General features: G+C 39.9%; 1 protein-coding gene and 1 pseudogene across 8 annotated transcripts in view; one reads left to right on the top strand and one right to left on the bottom strand.

Annotated features, from left to right (window-relative positions):
- Positions 1-23,843, top strand: part of MAST2 (microtubule associated serine/threonine kinase 2) — a 262,802-nt gene that overhangs the window by 42,614 nt on the left and 196,345 nt on the right. The gene's annotated exons all lie outside the window — the stretch shown is intronic.
- LOC103225853 (translation machinery-associated protein 16 pseudogene) lies at positions 9,328-10,295 on the bottom strand (annotated as a pseudogene).

The raw sequence follows: 23,843 nt of genomic DNA, 5'->3' as shown, positions 1-23,843 counted from the left end.
TTAATGACCATATGGGTTGTTTCCAGTTTTTGCCTGTTAGGCAGAGAGCTGCTATGAAAGTTCATATAAGTTTTTTTTTTGGTGTGGAATATGCTTTTATTTCTCTTGGGTAAATATCTAGGAATGAGACTGGTGGAATGTTTATTTACCAGTGTAAATTTGTCTTTATAAGAAACTGCCAACCTGTTTTCTAAAGTGGCTATACCATTTTTGCGTTTCCACCAGCAGCTGCTCCACATCTTATCAGTACTAGGTATTATCATCTGTTTTTTTTTTTTTTTTTGAGATAGAGTTTCACTCCTGTTGCCCAGGCTGAAGTGCAATGGCACAATCTCAGCTCATTGCAACCTCTGCCTCCCGGGTTCAAGCCATTCTCCTCCCTCAACCTCCCAAGTAGCTGAGATTACAGGCGCATGCCACCATGCCCAGCTAATTTTCGTATTTTTAGCAGAGATGGGATTTCGCCATGTTGGTCAGGCTTGTCTCGAACTCCTAACCTCAGGTGATCCACCCACCTCAGCCTCCCGAAGTGCTGGGATTACAGGCATGAGCCACCATGTCCAGCTATCATTTTTAAAATTTTAGCCATAGTAGTGGATGTGTAGGAGTTTCTCATTGTGGTTTTAATTTGCATTTCTCTAATGACTAATGAGATTGAACATATTTTTGTGTGCTTATTTGCCAATTTTATATATATATATATATATATATTTATTTTTTGAGACCAAGTCTCGCTCTGTCGCCCAGACTGGAGTGCAGTGGCTGGATCTCGGCTCACTGCAAGTTCTGCCTCCTGGGTTTACGCCATTCTGCTGCCTCAGCCTCCCGAGTAGCGGGGACTACAGGCGCCCGCCACTTGGCCCGGCTAGTTTTTTTGTATTTTTTTAGTAGAGATGGGTTTTCACCGTGCTAGCCAGGATGGTCTTGATCTCCTGACCTCGTGATCTGCCTGCCTCAGCCTCCCAAAGTGCTGGGATTACAGGCTTGAGCCACCGCGCCAGGCCCCTTTTTTTTTTTTGAGATGGAGTCTCGGTATGTTTCCCAAGCTGGAGCGCAGTGGCACGATCTTGGCTCACTGCAGCCTCCGCCTCCCGGGTTCAAGCAATTCTTTTGCCTTAGCCTCTTGAGCAGCTGGGATTACAGGCGTGCACCACCATGCCTGGCTAATTTTTGTATTTTTAATGGAGACGGGGTTTTGCCATGTTGGCCAGGCTCTTCTTGAACTCCTGACCTCAGGTGATCCACCCGCCTTGGCTTCCCAAAGTGCTGGGATTACAGGCGTGAGCCACTGCGCCCAGTCAGCTATTTTCATATATATATATTCTGTGATGAAATGTCTGTTCAAACCTTTTGTCTATTTAAAAAATTGTTTTTTTTTGTCTTGAGTTTCAGAAATTCTTTGTATATTCTGGATACAAGTTATATATCAAATATATGCCTTCTAAATGTATTCTCCCCGTCTGTGACTTACATTTTCATTTTCTTATCAGTGTTTTACACAAACATTTATATACAAAAAATGTGGAAATCTATTGTATCCTTCTATACTAACAATGAATAACTAGAAATCAAAAGTTAAAAAATCAAGACTGTTTGCAATAGTTTAAAAATATGAACTACTTGAAGATAAATTTCAGAAACCATTTGGAAGATCAGTACATTGAAAACTACAAAACATTACTGAGACAAATTAAAGAAGACCTAAATAAATGGAGAGATAAAATATTTTTGTGTATTGGAAGACCCATATCTTTCATTTTCTTTTTCTTTGTGACAGGGTCTCACTCTGTCATCCAGGCTGGAGTGTAGGGGTGTGATCTTGGCTCACTGTGACCTCTGCCTCCTGGGCTCCAGTGATCCTCCCACCTCAGCCTCCGGAGTAGCTGGGACTACAGGCACTATCACAGATTTTTTTTTTTGAGACGGAGTCTCGCTCTGTTGCCCAGGCTAGAGTGCAGTCGCGCGATCTCAGCTCACCGCAACCTCCGCCTCCTGGGTTCAAGTGATTCTCCTGCCTCAGCCTCCTGAGTAGCTAGGATTACAGGCGCCTGCCACCATGCCCGGCTGATTTTTTATGTTTTTAGTAGAAATGGGGTTTCACCATGTTGGCCAGGCTGGTCTCGAATTTCTGACCATGTGATCTGCCTGCCTCGGCCTCCCAAAGTGCTGATATTACAGGCGTGAGCCACCACCCAGCCACGTCTGGCTAATTTTTGTATTTTTTGTAGAGATGGCGTTTTGCCATATTGCCCAGGCTGGTCTTGGACTCCTGTACTCAAGCCATCCTCTTGCCCTGGCCTGCCAAAATGCTGGTTTACAGGCATGAACCACCTGGTGCCCAGTTTAGGAAGACTCATATCATGAAGATGTAAATTTTCTCCGTTAAGCTATAGATGTAATGCAATCCCGATCGAAACCCAGGGAGTAGTTTTCAGAAAATATCAAGCTGATTTCAAATGTATATTGAAATGTAAAGGACCTAGAATAACCAAAACAATATTAAAAAGAAGACCAGAATCAAACTTATGTTATGACTTTGTATAAAGGTACAGTAGTCAGGTCAGTGTGATAATTGGTATAAGGATAGATATATAGATCACTGGAATCAAATAGACAGATTTGCCAAGGCAATTTAATGGGAGGAAAGGTAGTCTTTATAACAAGTGATGTTGAAGCAATTCACATAAAAATATCAACCTCGATACTTACCTCATGCTGTACAAAAATTAACTTGAAATGGGTAACTGACCAAATGTAAGAGCTTAAATCATAAAATGTGTAGAGGAAAACGGGTTCTTGTGATTTTAGGTGGGGCAAAGGTTTCTTGGAGTAAAAAAAGCTTGACCTATAAAAGGAAAAAAATTGACTTTTATCAGAAAGAAAGTTTGCCCATGAGTATTTATTTTTAATGGGATGAGGACAAATTGAAGTGTATCTACAAAGGGGTGGAATGATGAGTAATACTTGTGTTAAAGAGTTATTAACAGATTTTGTTGTCTGTTTGGATTTTAATACATACCACTACCTTCTACCTTTGGAGGTAGAAATCTGGAAGTCATAATGAATGTTCTTTGCATACAACTCCTGTGGGTTTACCCATTAATTTGTACTTTTTTCATTTCTACTCAAGAAAATATATTTGAATGAAATCATTGTGAATGCCTTATACTTTACAGAAGTAAATACAAACTCAGGCTGTACACCTGTGTTCCAGGTCTTACTCCTGCCACTTAGTCATCATATGACCCTCTACAAGTCACTGAACTTCTTTAAGCCTCTATTTTCTCATCTTTAAAATCAAAATAATGTTAAGACTTTCCTCATGGAGTTTTCAGGATGAAATGAGACAATCCATTTAAAATAGCATAGTGCCAGATTTGTAGTTAAATTTAGAGGCAGCCAAAAGCTACCTCCCTACATAGTGAACTATAACCTAATTTAATATATAAACTACCTGCAACCTAACCTAAGAGTATACTCCTGTAACGAGTAGCTGAGTCTCAGTCAAGCATAGCAGCCAAATTTTCAACCAATCATATAGGCTGAATATTGCCAAAGCATGTTCAAATAAGGCAAACACCTGAACTGCAGCCCATCAGGCTACTTCTGTATGTCATTTGTTTCTCTGGCCGTAAATATAGCCTACATGTATTGGGGGATGGAGCATTCTGAACTGCATTTGATACTGAATGCTAACTGGTTCATTAATCTATTTTTTTGAGACAGGGACTTGCTTAGTCACCCAGGGTGGAGTGCAATGACATGGCTCACTGCAGCCTGGACCTCCTGGGCTTGAGTGATGCTTCTGCCTCAGGCTGCTCCCTCCCTCACCTTTCCCAGTAGCTGGGACCACAGTTTTTTTTTCTTATTATTTGTAATGGGGGTTGGGGGTGGGGGCTCCCTGTGCTGCCCAGGCTGGTCTCAAACTTCTGGGCTCAAGCAATCCTCCAGTCTCCGCCTCTGCCTCCCAGAGTGCTGGAATTACAAGGGTGAGCCACTGCACCTGGCAAATCTGTTTTTTGTTCGATTAAGTCATTAAATTTAACTTGTCTCAGGTTTTTCATTTAACAGTATGAACAAAATTGTGTATTTTTTTTTTCTTTTTATGCCTCGGTACTTCAAGTAGTTATTAGTATCTGTGATACAGTAAGAAATATTGTATATATTTCTTAACATATATATATATTTCTTCTGTATATATATAATTACCGTGATATGGTAAGAAATATATATATTCCTTATATATATAGCTGCGACCACAGATGCGTACCACCATGCCTGGCTAATTTTTTGACATTTTTGTAGAGACAGGATTTGGCCATGTTGTGCAGGCTAGTCTCTGCTGGGCGAGGTGTCAGAACCCCAGCAGTGGAGAGTGGTTGGCTCACTGGTCGTAAAAGAATTTACTGACAGCAGTATAGGTTTAGAAAGGAAAGTTTTATTAGATAGAATGCTGCAGCAGAGTGCAGTATAGTGCTTCGTTCAGCAAGAGAGGACTGTGTTGCGGTGGATTTTCCTTAGGGGTATTTATGGACTTTAAAGCAGAGCCTTTAGGGTAATTTGGACCCTATTAGTTATGTAGGCTATGATAAATTATTACATTTGTAGACTTTGGGTGCCTTGATGTCAGCAAGGGTTGCAAAATGAGTTTTGACATGCATGCATTCTGGAGATGTATAGAAATTCTAGTTACGTATAAATTTTTGGGAAAGAAGCCTGGTACCAGACGCTGGCTTTATATAATAGAGAAGTCTAATTACTTTTTGATTTTTCAGATAAGGAGTTTTGTCTCTAGATGGTCTGCTTGATTGCCACGAGGTGATCATTGTATTCTTCTGTGTCGAACTCCCAGGCTCAAGCGATCCACCTGCTTTGGCCTCCCTAAGTACTGACTGGGATTATAGGAATGAGCCACTGTACCTGGCTGGTACTTTTATCTGAAATTGAGAATACAGGAAAAGGAACAGGTTTTGGGGAGGAAATTAATGAGTATGATTCTCAGATGATGACAGGTAATCTGGTGTACATATCCTTTTAAAATTATTGATACGAAATTTACGTAACAAAATCAACCATTTTAAAGTGAACAATTCAGTGGCATTTAGTACTGGCAGATCTGTTTTTCACAGTACAACTGCCACCTCTATCTAGTTGCAAAACCCGTCTGTTACTTTAGATTTAAACCTCTTATCCATTAAGCCCTTTCTCCCCACTCCCCTTCCATGCAATTTGCATTTTGTCTCTATGGAGTTCTCTATTCTGGATATTTTATATAAATAGTATTATACATATGTGACCTTCTGTATCTGGTTTATTTCATTTAGCATAATGTTTGGATGTTCATCCACATTCTAGCATATATTGGTACTTTATTCCTTTTTTTGGTTGAATAATATCTCATTGTATGTGTCCAACACAACTTTTTATCCATTGATGGACACTGGGCTGTTTCCACCTTTTGGATACTGTGAATAGTGCTGCTATGAACTATACATGTGCTTGTGTACTTGTCTTCAGTTCTTTGGGGGATGTACCTGGGGTGGAATTGCAAAGAAATATGGTAATTTAACTTTTTGAGGAATTACCAAACTTCTCCGTAATAGCTTTCCATTTTACAGTTCCACTAGCAATGTACCGAAGGTTTCAATTTCTCTATATCTTTGTCAACTTGTTATATTCCATTTAAAAAATTATTGTTTATACTATCCTGGTGAGTATGAAGTGGTACTTCATTGTGGTTTTGATTTGTAGTTCTGTGATGACTAATGATGTTGAGCATCTTTTCATGTGTTTTTTGACCATTTATATATTTTCTTTGGAAAAATGTCTGTACAAGTCTTTTGCCCATTTGTAATTGAATTTTTTTTGTTGTTGAGTTTTAAGTTTGTTATATATTCTGGATATTAGACCCTTAGTTTTGTGATTTCCAAATATTTTCTCCCATTCTCGTTGTTGTCTTTTTAGTTTGTTGATAATGTCCTTTGAAGTTTAAAAATGCCCTTGATGAAGTCCAACTTATCTGTGTTTTTCTGTTGCTGCTTATGCTTTTGGTTTCATATCTAAGAATCCTTTGCCAGCTCCAAGGTCATGATTTATTTCTAGGTTTTCTTCTATGAATTTTATGGTTTTACTTCTTATATTTACTTCATTGACCCATTTTGAGTCAATTTTTATATTCAGTGTGAGGTAAGAGTTTATTTTTTTGCATGTGGATATCTACTTTTTAGGTATCCTTTCAAGAGTTAGATGTCCAGAGTAAAGCATAGCAGTTTAGGGCTATAGATGTGGACTTGGAAGCTGTGGATTAAATCACCATGGGAGAGAGTACGGAGAAAAGGAATGTAGGGGAGCATGAAAAAATTACATGTGAAAGGATAGATAATGTTAGTGAAGTATTCAACTTGGTTAAGAACTGTAGGAGTTTAGATAAAGTGCATTCACTTGAGAATTGCTGTCCTTTTCACTCTTGGTTTTTCTTTTTGTAAGAACTTGTTTCTAATGCCATCTAGTGTCTTTTCAAAGGTATACGAGTTATGTTAAGAGGTTTTAAAATAAAAGTTGTGAAATTTCATGAAACTTGAGCAGTATATTAGCGGTCTTAGCTTACTCTCAAGAGCATCCTTAAGAGAGAAGTGAAAGAACGCGTTAATTACTTTCAACAAATTCAGAGCTGAATTTCATCTTGAATTGTTAAGCATTTTTTATCATCTCTTTTGTGTTAATTTGTAAAGAATTTAGGATACCTTAAAAATAGTGATGTCTAAATTTTTTTTTCTTATCTTGAATTTGTCTTACAAAAATTATAGACAGCCTTACTTTTTTGTTTTGGTTTTTGATTTTGAGACAGGGTCTTGCTCTGTCACCCAGGCTGGAGTGCAGTGGTGCAGCCTTGGCTCACCGCAGCGTTAACTTCCTAGGCTGAAGTGATTCTCCTGCCTCAGACTCCTGAGTAGCTGGGACTACAGGCGTGGGCCACCATACCTGGCTAATTTTTATTTTTATTTGCTTATTTAAAAACTTTATTTATTTATTTATTTATTTGAGATGGAGTTTCACTCTTGTTGCCCAAGTTGGAGGGCAATGATGCAATTTTGGCTCACTACAACCTCTGACTCCCAGGTCAAGTGATTCTCCTGCCTCAGTTTCCTGAGTAGCTGGGATTACAGGTGCCTGCCACCACGCCCAGCTAATTTTTAGTATTTTTAGTAGAGATGGTGTTTCACCATGTTGGTCAGGCTGGTCCCAAACTCCTGGCCTCAAGTGATCCACCCGCCTCAGTCTCCCAAAGTGCTGGAATTATAGGTGTGAGCCACCGCTCCCAGCTTAATTTTTATTTTTAAACTTTTTGTAGAGATGGGACTTTACAGTGTTTCCCAGTTTGGTCTTAAGCCCCTGGACTCAAGCAATCCTCCTGCCTCAGACTTCAAACTGTCGGGATTACAGTTGTGAGCCACTGCACCTGCCAAACCTCTAAAATTTTAAAAGGCATTTAAAATAAAAAAAATTTTTAGATAAATTGGTTGGTTGATTGGTGTGTTAGTCCATTTTCTGCTGCTATGACAGAATACTTGAAACTGGGTAATCTATAAGGAACCAAGATTTATTTCTTAGAGTTCTAGGGGCTCAGAGGCCCAAGATCAAGGTACCAGCATCTGGTGAGGGCTTTCTTGCTGTTTCCTCACATGGCAGAAAGTGGAAGGGCAGTAGAGAAGAAATCCATTCCTGCAAGCACTTTTTATAGTGATGTTAATCCATTCATGAGAACAGAGCTTTCACGACCTAAACACCTCTCAGAAGGCCCAACCTCCCACCACTGTTGCATTGGGAATTACATTTCCAGCACATGGATTTTGGGGAACATTCATACCATAGCAGTTGAGGTTACAGAAAGAGCTCTTACTGAATTTGTTGATGGTTAGGATACATTGGAGAATGTTTATGCAAGTTTTTGGTAAGGTGTCATATATGTCAAGGAGAATGGCATTATTAAACCACCAGTAAAAAGTTGTAAGTACAGGTTTTGTTTTTACTCTTGTATAAAAATTGTCAGAGCTAGTCTTTTTTTTCCTTTTCCTTTTTTGAAATTGCAGAAATAAATTTTATTTTTAATTTTCAGAGGTTAAAAAAAGTTATGATACTTTAAATTGTTAACAAGACTTAGTTGATATCCAGTTAACCTAATACAGCATTCATGTTTTTATTATTTTCTTGAAAAGACTCAAATACACCTGCATTGTGCTCTTTTAAAAACATATTAAGGATACTTGCATTTAACAAGTTTTTTGAGGGAGAACATTGTACAACATTCATGTTTTTCATGATACTGAAAATACTGAATTGTATGTCAATTTAATTTGTCTCTTAGAGGAAATAGTAACATAATTAAAATCACTGGTTCTCTAATCTTTAGTTCTCTCTCCACAAATAAAACCTATCACTTTTCACAATAAAAAAGCAAAAAATAATATACAGTTAAAAGGAGCTAAACTGAAATTCTTTACCCTCTTTTTCTTTTTTTGAGATGGAGTCTCGCTCCGTTGCCCAGGCTGGAGTGCAGTGGTGTGATTTGGCTCACTGCAAGCTCCGCCTCCCAGGTTCACACCATTCTCCCACCTCAGCCTCCTGAGTAGCTGGGACTACAGGCGCCCCGCACCATGCCTGGCTAAGTTTTTGTATTTTTAGTAGAGATGGGGTTTCACTGTGTTAGCCAGGATGGTCTTGATCTCCTGACCTCGTGATCTGCCCACCTTGGCCTCCTAAAGTGCTGGGATTACAGGCATGAGCCACCGAGTCCAGCCTGTTTATCCCCGTTTCAAAAGATAAATTAATTGTGGGAGATAACAACAATCATCACGGATTTTTTTTTAACCATTTAACTCTGGTTCAAAAGATAAATAATAATCTATAATCCACCAGTGTATACAAATTTCTTATCACATTTTCCCTTATGTTGTAAAGAAAGGAAAATAGGTTTAATGTTTAAAAGAAGGATTAATTTGACATTATTACTGAAAGACAATTTTGCTATTATCACAGCCCACAGGAATCTTTTAGGAAACAGGTTACTGTCCATTTCACAAAATGTGAAATTAGGTGATTGTAAATATACGAGAAAAACAAAACATTTTCTGTCCTTAGTTATATGGCTCCCTCCCGGCCTGAAATTCAGATGAAAAAGATTAAACAACTTTTGCAGATCATGTCTATCTATTTTAGCAACTTAATGTAAATGAAAAGCAATCTTCATTTTAAAGTAAATGTCATAGGCCGGGTGCGGTGGCTCACGCCTGTAATTCCAGCACTTTGGGAGTCTGAGGCGGGTGAATCACGAGGTCAGAAGTTCGAGACTAGCCTGGCCAACATGATGAAATGCTGTCTCTACTAAAAAAACACAAAACAAATTAGTTGGGTGTGGTGGTGGGTGCCTGTAATCCCAGCAACCTGGGAGGCTTAGGCAGGAGAATTGCTTGAACCTGGCAGGTGGAGGTTGCAGTGAGCTGAGATGTTACCACTGCACTCCAGCCCAGGTGACAGTGCAAGACTCCGTCTTAAAAAAAAAAAAAATCTTAACACCATTTTTGAAACTGCAAATGAAACTCTCATCGTATAAGAGAATGTCAACATCAAATTCTTGTATCTTGATGATTATGTACCATAATCAATGAATGTAATTTGAAGCTCTCAAATTATTCATTTTGAATTCAAGTGAAGACCGTTAGGCTACTGCAGTCATTTCCTCATCTGAGTCATTTGATTCATCGTTTAGTTCCAATTCCCCTAAATCTTGGTCTACAATTATAATAGTTTTCCTCTTGCACTTCTTGGAAATTGCATCAGCGTAGATTTTTCTCATTTTAATGTTTGGCAGTTTCTTCAGATCAAAGTCTCATTCCCTAAATGTTTTCAGATTACTTGCATTTAGAATGTCTGGATTCTCAAGGCCATATCCTTCATACTGCTGTCCCTCTCGCTCCATTGTCTGCTTGATGATGGTGTCCTGGGAACAGTGCCGCCTCCCCTGCCTGTTGCTCAATCTGCTCCAGCTCACTGCTAAATTTATTTAAGTACCTTTCAGTTAGTTCACAAGCATCTTTGTTTGAATATCTTTTTTTGGGGGGATCAAGATGATTTTGAAACCATTGCAATTTTTCACCAATAAGATTGAAACACAAGGCCTTTTCATTCTTCAATTTTTCCTTTTTTTCTTGTTTGTGGGCCTCTGTCATAATTTGAACTGCTTTTCTACTATATGGATGAATGACTTTTTTTTTTTCCCATCCTGCAATTTTGGTGCTTTAGGCATGGTGACGTCCTTGTGGCCACGGAGGAGCTCCGCACCCTAGACCCAGGCAGTCTCACCAACCACAAGAGCAGCAGCTGACATGAGTACCTGGGCCAAATCCCATGTGGGGCCTCTCTTTTTCTTTTTTTTTTTAAGATGAGGTTTTGCCGTATTTCTCAGGCTGGTCTCGAACTCCTGGGTTCAAGCCATCTCCCCACCTCAGCTTCCCAAAGGGTGTGAGCCACCATGCCTGGCCAGTACTAGTCTTTTAATTAGGCCATTATTGTCATGTGTTGCTTTGCACTGGTATATTTATAGTGCTGAGCAAAGATTGAAAAGGAGTGCTACTGGTACATTCTATCATGCAGACAATATAATTATTAGTGCTAATTAGTTGCAATAGAGAACTAGTATTTACTAGACCCTATTCCTAGTTTAATGTATGTTCTCCTTTATTTTCTCGGGAACATTGAGTGAGTTGTCATTCTTCATTTTTGCGATATGTCTTATCTATAGAATGTATAGGGAACAAGGCTGGTTTCAGCATGTGTAGACTGGTGGCCTTAAGAGATAGGAATGTTAAGAAATAGTAGTAGTGTACAATAAACCATTAATATAGCAGTCTTAAGACTGCTATCCTTAGAAGGTCTTGTGCGGAAGGTCGACTCTTGGCTGGTATCTGGAAACTTGAATGGTAAACAGTTTCCTACAATGATCAAAATTTCTTTGAATGATAAGAGTGACTTACTGTGCAAACAATGTGATTTATGCTGAACATTTACCTTCCTTCTGGGAGTCTGAAATTTTGGTATATAATAGGCAAGAGGGTGCCTGTGTGAGCAGCTCCATTAAAAACTTTGAATGGCTGGGCGCAGTGGCTCACACCTATAATCCGAGCACTTTGGGAGGCCGAGGTGGGCGGATCGTGAGGTCAGGAGATCAAGACCATCCTGGCAAACATGGTGAAACCCCGTCTCTACTAAAAAAAATACAAAAAAATTAGCCAGGCGTGGTGGCAGGTGCCTGTAGTCCCAGCTACTCGGGAGGCTGAGGCAGGAGAATGGCATGAACCCAGGAGGTGGAGCTTGCAGCGAGCCAAGATCGTGCCACTGCACTCCAGCCTGGGTGACAGAGCGAGACTCCATCTCAAAAAGAAAGAAAAACAAAACAAAACTTTGAACACCGAGTCTTTGGTGAGCTTTCCCAGTAGACAACATTTCATGGATATAGTTACCAGGCGTTGCTAGAAGAAATAAGTGTGTCTTATGTGACTTCACTGGGAGCTAACTCTGAGAAGCTTGTGCTTGGTTTTCTCCAGACTTTGCCTCATGTACCTTTTCCATATGCTGATTATATGCAGGGTCCTGTGAGTACTCCTGGAGGATCATGGAACCTGGGGGTGGTCTTGGTGACCCCTAACGCAGTAGTCTTTGAAGGATTTATGAAAATAGTTTAGGGTATAGCCAGAGTAATCAGGCAAGAAAAAGAAATAAAGGGCATTCAAGTAGGAAGAGAGGAGGTCAGATTATCCCTGTTTGCAGATGACATGATTTTATATGTAGAAAACCCCATCATCTTGGCCCAAAAACTCCTTCAGCTGATAAACAAATTCAGCAAAGTTTCAGGACACCAAATTAACATACAAAAAATCACTAGCATTCCTATCCACCAACAGCCAAGCTGGGAGCCAAATCAGGAAGGCAGTCCCATTCACGATTACCACAAAAAGAATACAATACCTAGGAATATAGCTAACCAGGGAGGTGCAAGATTGCTACAATGAGAATTACAAAACACTGCTCAAGGAAATCAGAGAAGACACAAATGAAAAAACATACCATGCTCATGGATAGAAAGACTCAATGTCATTAAAATGGCCATACTGCCGAAGCAGTTTACGAATTCATTGCTATTCCTATCAAACTACCAAGAACATTCTTCACAGAACTAGAAAAAATGATTTTAAAATTCATATGGAATGAAAAAAGAGCTTGAATAGCCAAGGCAGTCCTAGGCAAAGAGAACAAAATTGGGGACCTCATGTTACCCGACTTCAAACTGTACTACAGGGCTACAGTAACCAAACAAAAGGCACATAGATTGATGGAACTTTATTTCTGGGAGGAATAAAGCTGCACACCTACGACCATGTGATCTGTAACAAAACTGACAAAAACAAGAAATGGGGAAAATACTCCCTATTCAAGAAGTGATGCTGCGATGACTGGCTAGCCGTATGCAGAAGATTAAAACTGGACCCACTCGTTTTTTTGTTTTTTTTTTGAGACGGAGTCTCGCTCCGTAGCCCAGGCTAGAGTGCAGTGGTACGATATTGGCTCACTGCAAGCTCTGCCTGCCGGGTTCACGCCATTCTCTTGCCTCAGCCTCCTAAGTAGCTGGGACTACAGGCTCCTGCCACCATGCCCGGCTAATTTTTTGTGTTTTTAATAGAGACAGGGTTTCACCGTGTTGGCCAGGATGGTCTTGATCTCCTGACCTTATGATCCTCCCGCCTCTGCTTCCCAATAAAGCTGGACCCCTTCTTTACACCATATACAAAAATCCACTCAAGATGGATTAAAGACTTAAATGTAAAACCCAAAACTAAAAACCCTGGAGGACAACCTAGGCAATACCATCCTGGACATAGGAATGGGCAAAATGTTCATACAAAGACACCAAAAGCAATCTCAATAAAAGCAAAAATTGGCAAGTGCGATCTAATTAAACTTAAGAGCTACAACAAAAGAAATGATAAGCAGAGTAAACAGACAGTCCATAGAATGGGAGAAAATGTTTGCAAATTGTGCATCTGTCAAAGGTCTAATATCCAGCATCTATAAGGAACTTAAACAAATTTACAAGAGAAAAACAACCCCATTAAAAAGTGGGCAAAGGACATGAACAGACACTTTTCTTTTTTTCTTTTTTCTTTTTTTTTTTTTTGAGACAGAGTCTCACTCTGTCGCCAGGCTGGAGTGCAGTGGCGTGATCTTGGCTCACTGCAACCTCTACCTCCTGGGTTCAAGCTGTTCTCCTGCCTCAGCCTCTTGAGTAGCTGGGACTACAGGCGCGTGCCACCATGCCCAGCTCATTTTTGTATTTTTAGTAGAGACAGGATTTCACCATGTTGGCCGGGATGGTCTCAATCTCTTGACCTTGTGATCCACCCGCCTCGGCCTCCCAAAGTGCTGGAATTACAGGCGTGAGCCACTGCACCTGGCTGAACAGACACTTTTCAAAAGAAGGCATACATACGGCCAACAAGCATATGAAGAAAAGCTCAATATCACTGAGCATTAGAAAAATACAAATCAAAACCACAGTGAGATACCATCTCACACCAGTCAGAATGGCTCTTGTTAAAAGATGAAAAAAACCCCCAAAAAACCCAGATGTTACCAAGGTGGCAATGAAAAGGGAATATTTATACACTATTGGGAGTGTAAATTAGTTCAACCATTGTGGAAAGCAGTGTAGGGATTCCTCAGAGAGCTAAAAGCAGAACTGCCATTTGACCCAGCAATCCCTTTACTTGGTGTATACCCAGAGGAATGTAAATTATTTAGCTATAAAGACATGTGCACGTGAATGTTCATTGCAGCACTATTCATAGTAGCAAAGACATGGAATCAGCCTAAATGCATATCAGTGACATATTGGATAAAGAAAATTTGGTCCATATATGCCACGGAATACTATGCAGCCATGAAAAAGAAACGAGATTATTTCTTGTTTAGGACTATGGATGGAGCTGGAGGCTACTATCCTAAGCAAACTAACACAGGAACGGAAAACCAAATACCACATATTCTCACTTATAAATGGGAGTCGAATGATGAGAACTCATGAACACGAAGAAGGGAATAATAAACATTGGGGTCTACTGGAGAGTGGGAGGAGAGAGTGCTACAGAAAAAATAAGTATCGCTACTAGGCCGTTGACATATATAACAGACCTTTGGATGTACCCACCCCCCAACCCTGAATCTAAAATGAAAAAAAAAGATTAAAGGTAATCTCTTCAGATTTACATTAATGGTAGGGGTTGAAAGTTTTTTAGTGTGTAATGACTTAAGGTCTTTTCATAGCATCTGAGACAGCCATCGTTTCCTCTGTTACTATCTGTCCTGGAATTGGCATTGCTTGCTTTGTACCTTTAGGATGGTGTGATGGTTGTATTGAGAGTCAACTTGATTGGATTGAAGGATGCAAAGTATTGACCCTGGGTGTGTCTGTGAGGTTGTTGTCAAAGGAGATTAACATTTGAGTCAGTGGGCTGGGAAGGGCAGACCCCCCCCTTAATCTGGGTGACCACCATCTAATCAGCTGCTGCCAGCACAGCTAGAGAATATAAAGCAGGCAGAAAAATGTGAAAAGGTTAGACTGGCCTAGCCACCCAGCCTACATTTTTCTCCCATGCTGGATGCTTCCTGCCCTCAAATATTGGACTCCAAGTTCTTCAGTTTGGGACTTGGACTGGCTCTCCTTGCTCTCAGCTTGCAGACAGCTTATTGTGGGACCTTGTGACCATGTGAGTTAATACTTTAAAAACTCCTCTTTGTGTATATGTATCTATCCTATTAGTTCTGTCCCTCTAGGGAATCCTGGCTAATACAGATGGTATTGCTTCTGCCATGTCCCCTTCATGTACTTTATGGTTTGTAAAGGAGATTGAAAGAGCAGCACTCTGTTTTCTTGGCCTGTTAACTCTTTGTATCGGGTCTTATGTTCCTCGTTTTCATTATTTTTATACAGTTAATATTATATGTGTGCCCACTATTTTAAAGTATTATACTGGGGACTGTACGTGATAAAAAAGAATAAGATACATACCTCATAAGCTGCTTCATCTGGGCCTGTTTCTTCTTTTTTTCCTGTACTTTGCCTAAGCTTAGTAAGTCTTCTTCTGCTTTTTTTTTTTTTCATTTTCTACCTCAGGATTTCCTGACTGATATTTTATATTTGTGAATACAGTTAACAGTTTAGGCACTAACAAACTCTCTTAGAATGTTCATCTTATTTCCCATATTTGCAAAATTGTTTTACTCTATATAATAACATCTTTTGGAGCATATACTGTGGTGTATGTGTGAGAGAGAGAGAACAGAGAGAAATCAGTTTGTTACTATGTTTAACGAGAGAATTTTAGGAAGAATTGTGAGTTAAGATATTCTGTCATTGTTTAACATATGGATTGTATATATAATAAATGGTTTATTAATAATGCAAACTCTAATAGGCTAAACTGAATTTATTGTAGTTCATTTGGTTCTGCGATCCATTTGAAACTAATTTGTAAATTTTCAGCATAAATTGCTTATTACACAGAAACATTTGTTGCAGGACTTGGGAAATAATTTTGCAAGAATGTTGTAAAGTTAAAGGTAAATTGACCAAGGATAGTACCAATTCTTTGGCAAAGAGATACAAAAGGGGATAACATCAATATAATTGTAATCTTGAGGATAATATTGTTTAGGTAGACCTTTAAATTGAGGCCATGGCATGTCTGGGCTGTTGGGTCCCTTTCTAAATCTCATCTGGTTTAAGTTAGTAATAAGATATACTATATCCATATGTTGTCTAGATTTTTATTCATTCAGCAGACATATTTCTAGTTCTCGTGGGGTATCAGGAATTGTGGTGAATGCAGGAGAAATTCAGATATGATATATAAGACATTGTTCTTGCTCTTAGGGAACTACTTAACTAGTAATCGTATGATTGCCATAATAGAGAACTGTGTGAGGCGTGGTTTGATCACAACAGCGGTGATCAGTTCTGGATGTGGGTGGGATTTAAAAGCTTAATAATGATAATGCTTGAGTTGAGTTTTAAAGAATGATTAGAAGTGAACAGGCACGTCAGGAGTGTCTGTGAAGGAATAAATTTTTCTAGGGAATGAAGGAAAGCTTCATGGAAGAGGTAGCATTTGAGCTGGACTCTAAAGGATAGGGAAGATTTAGACAGTGAAATATTGAGCCTGGGGAGGGACTGGGCCTTTCTGGAGTAGAGAACATGCTGTAAAGATATGGTTGTTTAAAATCTGTGAAATGAGAAGTAGTTCATTTAGGCTGGAGTATGGAGTTTATTTATTCACACTATATGGCAGTCATTGTGCCTAGTGCTGGCTGCATCTTAGTCCCTGTCTTCATGGAGCCTCAGGGAAGGAGTGGAATGGTAGGTTGTGAATAGTAGGTTGAGTAGATAGGATTAAATAGTAAAGGAGTTTGAATTTTTTTTTTTTTTTTTTGAGACGAGTCTGGCTCTGTCGCCCAGGCTGGAGTGCAGGGGCCGGATCTCAACTCACTGCAAGCTCCGCCTCCCGGGTTTACGCCATTCTCCTGCCTCAGCCTCCCGAGTAGCTGGCACTACAGGCGCCAGCCACCTCGCCCGGCTAGTTTTTTTTTTCTATTTTTTAGTAGAGATGGGGTTTCACTGTGTTAGCCAGGATGGTCTCGATCTCCTGACCTTGTGATCCGCCCGTCTCGGCCTCCCAAAGTGCTGGGATTACAGGCGTGAGCCACTGCGCCCGGCCAGGAGTTTGAATATTAAGTGGAGGCGTTAGGACTTAATTTTTAGGTAGCGAGGAGCCCTGGAGGATTATTGAAATGGTTGCAAATGTTTGACTATGGCACTGAAGAGAGAGTAGAGTGAAGGGGATCTTGTTTAGAGGTGATAGCTGGAGTTAAAGGATAGTATGCAGATATAATAAATAAGTAGGTCAGTGAGAAGAGAGATCAGTGTCTGTTAAGTGGTCAGAGAATTTTTTTTTTTTTCCGAGAAGGAGTCTCACTTGCCCAGGCTGGAGTGCAGTAGCACGAACTTGGCTCACTGCAAGCTCTGCCTCCCGGGTTCGTGCCCTTCTTCTGCCTCAGCCTCCCCAGTAGCTGGGACTACAGGCGGCTGCCACCACGCCGGCTAATTTTTTTGTATTTTTTTTTTTTTTTTTTTTTTTTTTTTGAGACGGAGTCTTGCTCTGTCGCCCGGGCTGGAGTGCAGTGGCCAGATCTCAGCTCACTGCAAGCTCCGCCTCCCGGGTTTACGCCATTCTCCTGCCTCAGCCTCCCGAGTAGCGGGGACTACAGGCGCCCGCCACTTCGCCCGGCTAGTTTTTTTTTGTGTGTTTTTAGTAGAGACGGGGTTTCACCGTGTTAGCCAGGATGGTCTCGATCTCCTGACCTCGTGATCCGCCCATGGTATTTTTTTTAGTAGAGATGGGGTTTCACTGTGTTAGCCAGGATGGTCTTGATCTCTTGACCTCATGATCCCCCGCCTTGGCCTCCCAAAGTGCTGGGATTTCAGGCGTGAGCCACCGCGCCCTTCCTAGAGAATATTTTTTGATTGAATGAGGGCTTTTGTGTCTGCTTGTGTTCTTTACTCTCTGGGTACCTTTCTTGCTTTTCTCATCAGTTGTCTCTTTCACTTTCTTCCATTTTATTTACCCACCCTTATTCTGTCCCTTTTTCCTAATTGGCTCATTCATGAAATTTATTTTATTTTATTTATTTTTTTTGAGACGGAGTTTCGCTCTTGTTGCTCAGGCTGCAGTCCAGTGGCACAATCTCGACTCACCGTAACCTTCTCCTCCCGGGTTCAAGCAATTCTCCTGCCTCAGCCTCCCGAGTAGCTGGGATTACAGATATGCGCCAACACACCCAACTAATTTTGTATTTTTAGTAGAGATGGGGTTTCTCCATGTTGGTCAGGCTGGTCTCCAACTCCCGACCTCAGATGATTCGCCTGTCTTGGCTTCCCAAAGTGCTGGGATTATAGGCATGAGCCACCACGCCCAGCCTATGAAATATATTTTAGATTATTTTCTGGAACTAATTATCTAATAGTTATCTTTTGCTTAGGAAACTGTAATGACTCTTATTATTACAAAGACTTGATATATCTTAGAGAATGATTCCATTAACCAAAAAACAAGAATATGGTAGGATAGATCTAGGAGTGAGAAAAAGAGCTTTAAGTTTGAGGTGTCTATATGTTAAAGAAATGGTTGACCAGCACAAGCAATTGTGTTTAGAGCTCAGGAAATTTGTGATAGAGATGTAGATTTAAGAGTCAAAGATTCATCAGTATGAAAATGGCAGCTGAAGCTATGAAGGTGGATGAGTTCACTCAAGGAAGAACACGGAAGGATTAAAAGACAAGGACAAACCTTTGGGGGAACCCCTCTTCTGTTAGATGGTGGTCGTCTTTAGGACAGAGATCATGTGTCTCTCAATTTAATAAACCATTTTTGACTCCTGTATGCCAGGCACAGAGAAGAATAAAATGTGATCTTTGTGCTTAGCAAGATCCCAGGCTTTTAGGATGAAGAGAGATGTGTAGTCAGCAGTGCAGAGCAAAAGATACCCTAAGGCATGAAGATAAACTGCTCTTGAGTCTTGCATCTTCAATATCTGTCTCATTACTACACTTAATATGATTGGGTAGTTAGCTTTTTTGCTCTTATAAGGAGTGTAATCAATTTGTGGAATGTTTTATATTGCTGTATTTAAAAAGAAATCAACTAGTCCTTTCAACAAATTAGTTGCTTTGTATGTATATTGACTTTGATTTTAATGTTTCTGTAGACTAATAGTATTAAATGGAATAAAAAGGATGTTTGCCACTGTGTTTTAAATGAAAATGCCAGGAGAATTGTGTAGGAAGATGTATATTGGAATAAACCATATAATTGCTCTTATTGGGTGATAAGAATTGATTCCCCACCTTCTTTTATTCTTTCGGTAACCTTTAGCAAATATTTATTTAGTACTTCTTACTAGCGTATATGGGCAGTGTTGATTATAGAGGGTTTTTTTTCCCTTGTGGTATTTAGAGCTTCCTGGGGTGTCAGATATTAACAGATTTTCAAAGGAATAAGTTAAAGTCAGCGTTTATGTAACTATATAGCTGTAAATAGCAATGAAAGTTATGTCAGTGCTATCAAAGAACCACATAGTGTTTATACTATAAATAAAATGAATCTGGGTGTTTTGTTAAACTCGTATTTCTGTATGAAATTATAGTCCATCTCTGTACAGTGACTTCGGATCTGCATTATTAATACTTCTGACAGTAAAACTTTTTGAGACATTTTATTGTGTATTCTATAGTTTTCAGTTTAGTTTCCTGATTATGAATGCAAATATGAATTGCTATATTGTGCCTATTAAAGAAATTGATGGGGATCTAATCTAGCCTTGTCACTTTGACTGATTGTAGCTCTCATTATCAGCTTATGGTAGCAGTCTGTTAGCTGCATTGTATTGAAGGGCCTCAGCTGTTTCCCTTTAGCACAATTGTTGATGTAGATGAGAAGCATGGCTCATTGGCATTTTAGAATATCAATTTCATGGGGAAAAGAATAATATTCTTTAAACATAGGATACACAATCCTCTTTGTGCTTAAAGTGTCATATTAAAAAACTCTTTTAGATTTATACTTGGTATTGTTTTACTTGATACTTGCCTATTTGTATAAATAGTCAGAGAGTAGTTTAACAATAGTCATATCCTTCCCTTAGAAGTAATGAAGACATTCGCTAGTATTTCCATATCAGCTAGCATTGCTTGTAGTAGAGCCAATCTTGAATGGCATATTTACAGCATGATTAGAAATATAATATTTGTGAGGTTATATCCTATGTGCTAAGGACTATGCTGAGTATTTTGAAATGTACGAATTGATTTACTGCTTGTATCAGCCCCATGAAATAGGGATGCTTACTCAATTAATGTATAAGTTGAGGAAATGGATGTTTAAAGAAGTTATGTAACCTGCCCAGGTTCACACAGATGGTTCATGACAGAAGTATGGTTTCAGTCTGAAATTCTCTTATGCAGAGCCAGTGCTCTTAATCCATCTGATGATATGTTTGTCATTGTTTTGTGATCACTTTATCTGGGAAACTTCTGTCTTGATTTCACTTGCACTATTGTTGTTGAGAAACTGTAGGAACACTTTTTCTTCAGTGTTCTTGCAACCCCTTTTTTTCATTTAAAACGAGATAGAAAAAAGATGGAATGTTAGAGCGAGGTAGATTAAACTAGGCACCCTGTATTTTTATTTGCCAAACCCAGCAACCCTAAACAGGGAGGAATCTCAGAGCAATTGATTCAAGGGACCTGGATGACTTTCAAACTTTGCTGCAAATTGGAATCATCTGGGAGTCTTTAAAAAAAAAAAAAAAATACTGGGGTGCCTGACTCCCAGTCCCAAATTTAATTGGTATGGAATGTGTCCCAGAGATCAAGATTTTTTTAGAGCTCCCCAGGTTGATTCTCATGTGCATCAAAGTTTGGGAGTCCCTGAAATATGGGAAGCTCAAGGCTTTAAAGGACTTAAAAAAATTTGTGCATGGTAGTTTATTTACCTCTTTCTTAGCAATATTACAAAAATGCGTTTGTAAGTATCAGTGTTCACATATCATTTCATACTGATGTTTATATCTAGGACAGAGACTCTGAAATTGGATTGCTGTACAAGGCTGCATTCGTATATTTGCTGTACAAGGCTGCATTCATATATTATTTTAATAGGTATTGTTTTTAACAGTTTACTTTCCACCTACAGTATCTGAAAGCATTTCTTACATTTCTACATTATTAGATATTAAAACTCATCATTTTTGCCACACTGTATTTCTTTTTAAAATCTTGGCTCAGTGTGGCAGCTCATGCCTGTAATCCCAATGCTTTGGAAGGTGAGGCAGGAGCATTGCTTCAAGTCTACCAAAAATAAAAATAAAAACTTATCCGGGCATAGTAGCATGTGCCTGTAGTCGTAAGCTACTGAGGAGGCTGAGGCGTGAGGATTGCTTGAGCTAAGGAGTTCAGGACTGCAGTGAGCTATGATCACACCACTGCACTAGAGCCTAGGTATTACAAAGCAAGACTGTGTCTCTAAAACAAGAAAAAAACAATTTCATCCATTTAATACATTTAGTCATCTATTAATAGTCTGAAAATCCCTCTTTTTTTTTTTTTTTTTTAGACGGAGTCTCACTCTGTCCCCCAGGCTGGAGTGCAGTGGCATGATCTCCACTTACTGCAACCTTCGCCTTCCAGGTTCGAGTGATTCTCCTGCCTCAGCCTCCAGAATACCTGGGACTACAGGCATGCGCCACCAGACCCTGCTAATTTTTGCATTTTTAGAAGAGACGGGGTTGGCCAGCCTGGTCTCGAACTCTTGGCCTCAAGTGATCTGCCTCCCTTGGCCTCCCAAAATGCTGGGATTATTGGTGTGAGCCACTACACCCAGCTGAAAAATCTTTGTCTTAACTGGTGTATTTAGTCCATTTACTTATTTGTGCTTATTGATGTATTTGGATATTTATCTGCTGTCTTATTTGGTACTCTTCAGCCTGCCCTGTTTCCTTTTTTTCCTGTTTTCTTTTGTATTGATAGGTTGTTATTTTTGTTTTTACTCTCCCAACCCCAACTAGTTTAGAAATTATACAGTGTTCCTTTTCTTTTAGTAAGGTTGACCTACTACTTGCAACATGCACATTGTAGCTTGGGTATTTTTGTTGTTTCCCTATTATATTTAGGTCAAGTATTATTTTATATATTTCTGTTTGTAGCTTACCCAATAACTGTTGAGATAATAATTGGTTTTAAGTTGCCAGATATAAAATCATCCATCAAATATTGTTTCTTAGGTGTGTCAGCTATATTAGATCAGTATAGATTTTGCCAAGAAAGACTAAGAGGAGAATCAAATGTTTATTTATTTATTTATTTATTTATTTATTTGCAGTTGCAAGATTTAATAGAGTGAAAACAGAGCTCCCATGCAAAGGGAGGGTATCCAAAGAGGGTAGCCATTGCTGGCTCGAATGCCTGGGTTTATATCCCGATCATTGTCCCTCCTGCTGTGCTCTCAGGCAATAGATGATTGGCTATTTTTTTACCTCCTGTTTTTGCCTAATTAGCATTTTAGTGAGCTCTCTTTCCTACCTCATTGGTCGGGTCTGAGCTAAGTTGCAAGCCCCATGTTTAAAGGTAGACGTGGTCACCTTCCCAGCTAGGCTTAGGGATTTTTAGTTGGCCTGGGAAATCTAGCTAGTCCTGTCTCTCAGACCCCCCTCTCAACAGGAAAACCCAAGTGCTGCTGGGGAGGTTGGCTGACGACCTCTCTACAGCTTCCTGCTGAATTGGGGCATAGTAGGGGTTGTGCAGTTGAGATTTCCTTGGGAGGGGTGCCTTCAATGTCATCAACATTGGAGCGTGGGCTAGCACACTGGTCCAGGGGTCCGCAGTAGATCTTAGTCACGAAGTGCATCTGGAGCTCCATTTGAAGAACCGTTTGTAGTTTACAGCTTCAATTCTGGAAGAGACAAACTTGAGGAGGTTAAAGATACAGGGATTGAAATGTATGGCCTGCAGTGCAGGGGAGTATTTCTTTGGCACACTTCACAGGCCCTGACTATCTGCTTGATAGTTTTGAAAAGTCCTGGTCCTGTAAATAATGCTTTGGCCATCTGATGGGTGCTGTCAATGCCTAAGTGAAAAGTTTGGTGAAGGGTTTTAAGTAATTTCCATTGGTTAGCTGCAGGCAAAATTATTTTTCCTTTGGTGGCTAGCCATCCTGAAGGGAGGAAAGTATGTCCTCGTGAGGTTTCCTATTCTATTTCTCCTGTGAGTACTGGGGCTTGGTTTCCTGGAGGGGGTTATCCCACACTAGGGGTCCTTCTATAAGCATTTCTAATGGAGGGTCCCACCTTGTGGCTCTTTGGGCTTCAATATCTGCTTGGTGGTTTTCTTCTACTTATGTTTCCCTTTCCTTTTTTTTTTTTCTGATGACCCCGGCAGTATAAGACTGCTACCTCTTTAGGTTCCTGTACCACCAATAATAATCTCCTAATGGCTTCCTGATGTTTGATAGGTGTTCCCTCGGAAGTTAGGAATTCCCTTTCTCTCCATATTGCTGCATGGGCATGGAGGACTAGGTAAGCAGACTTAGAATCTGTATGTATATTTACCCTTTTTTCTTCTCCTAATTCTAGGGCCCAAGTGAGCGCTATTAGTTCTGCCAACTGAGCACTAGTTCCTGGAGTGAGGGGATTACTTTCAAGTATTCCGTTATCACTGACTACTGCGTACCCCACTTTGAAGTCCTTTTTCTACAAAGGAACTTCCATCAATATACAAGTTGAGGTCGGGATCAGTCAAGGGAACCTCTAAAAGGTTCCCTTGAGTGGCGTAGGTTTGAGCAATTACTTGTTGACAGTTATGTTCTATCTTTTCTTTATTGTCTGGGAAAAATGTGGCTGGGTTAAGAGTTGCACAAGTGCGCAGTCACAGCACTGGCCCTTCAAGTAGTAGAGTCTGATATTTAAGTAAACAGTTGTCTGACAGCCACGAGTCTCCTTTAGCAGTGAGTATGCCGTTCACATCATGAGATGTCCCCACAGTAAGATCTCTTCCCTGTATTATTTTAACTGCTTCAGGTACTAAGACTGCTACTGCCACCACTACCCGTAAACAATGAGGCCAACCCTTTGCCACTACATCAATTTCCTTACTCGGGTATGCCACGGGTTGCAAGCTCATCCCTCGG

The sequence above is a fragment of the Chlorocebus sabaeus genome, chromosome 20 (assembly GCF_047675955.1).
Source record: "Chlorocebus sabaeus isolate Y175 chromosome 20, mChlSab1.0.hap1, whole genome shotgun sequence".
Taxonomy (NCBI): Eukaryota; Metazoa; Chordata; class Mammalia; order Primates; family Cercopithecidae; genus Chlorocebus; species Chlorocebus sabaeus.
This window is presented reverse-complemented; position numbering and strand designations above follow the sequence as displayed.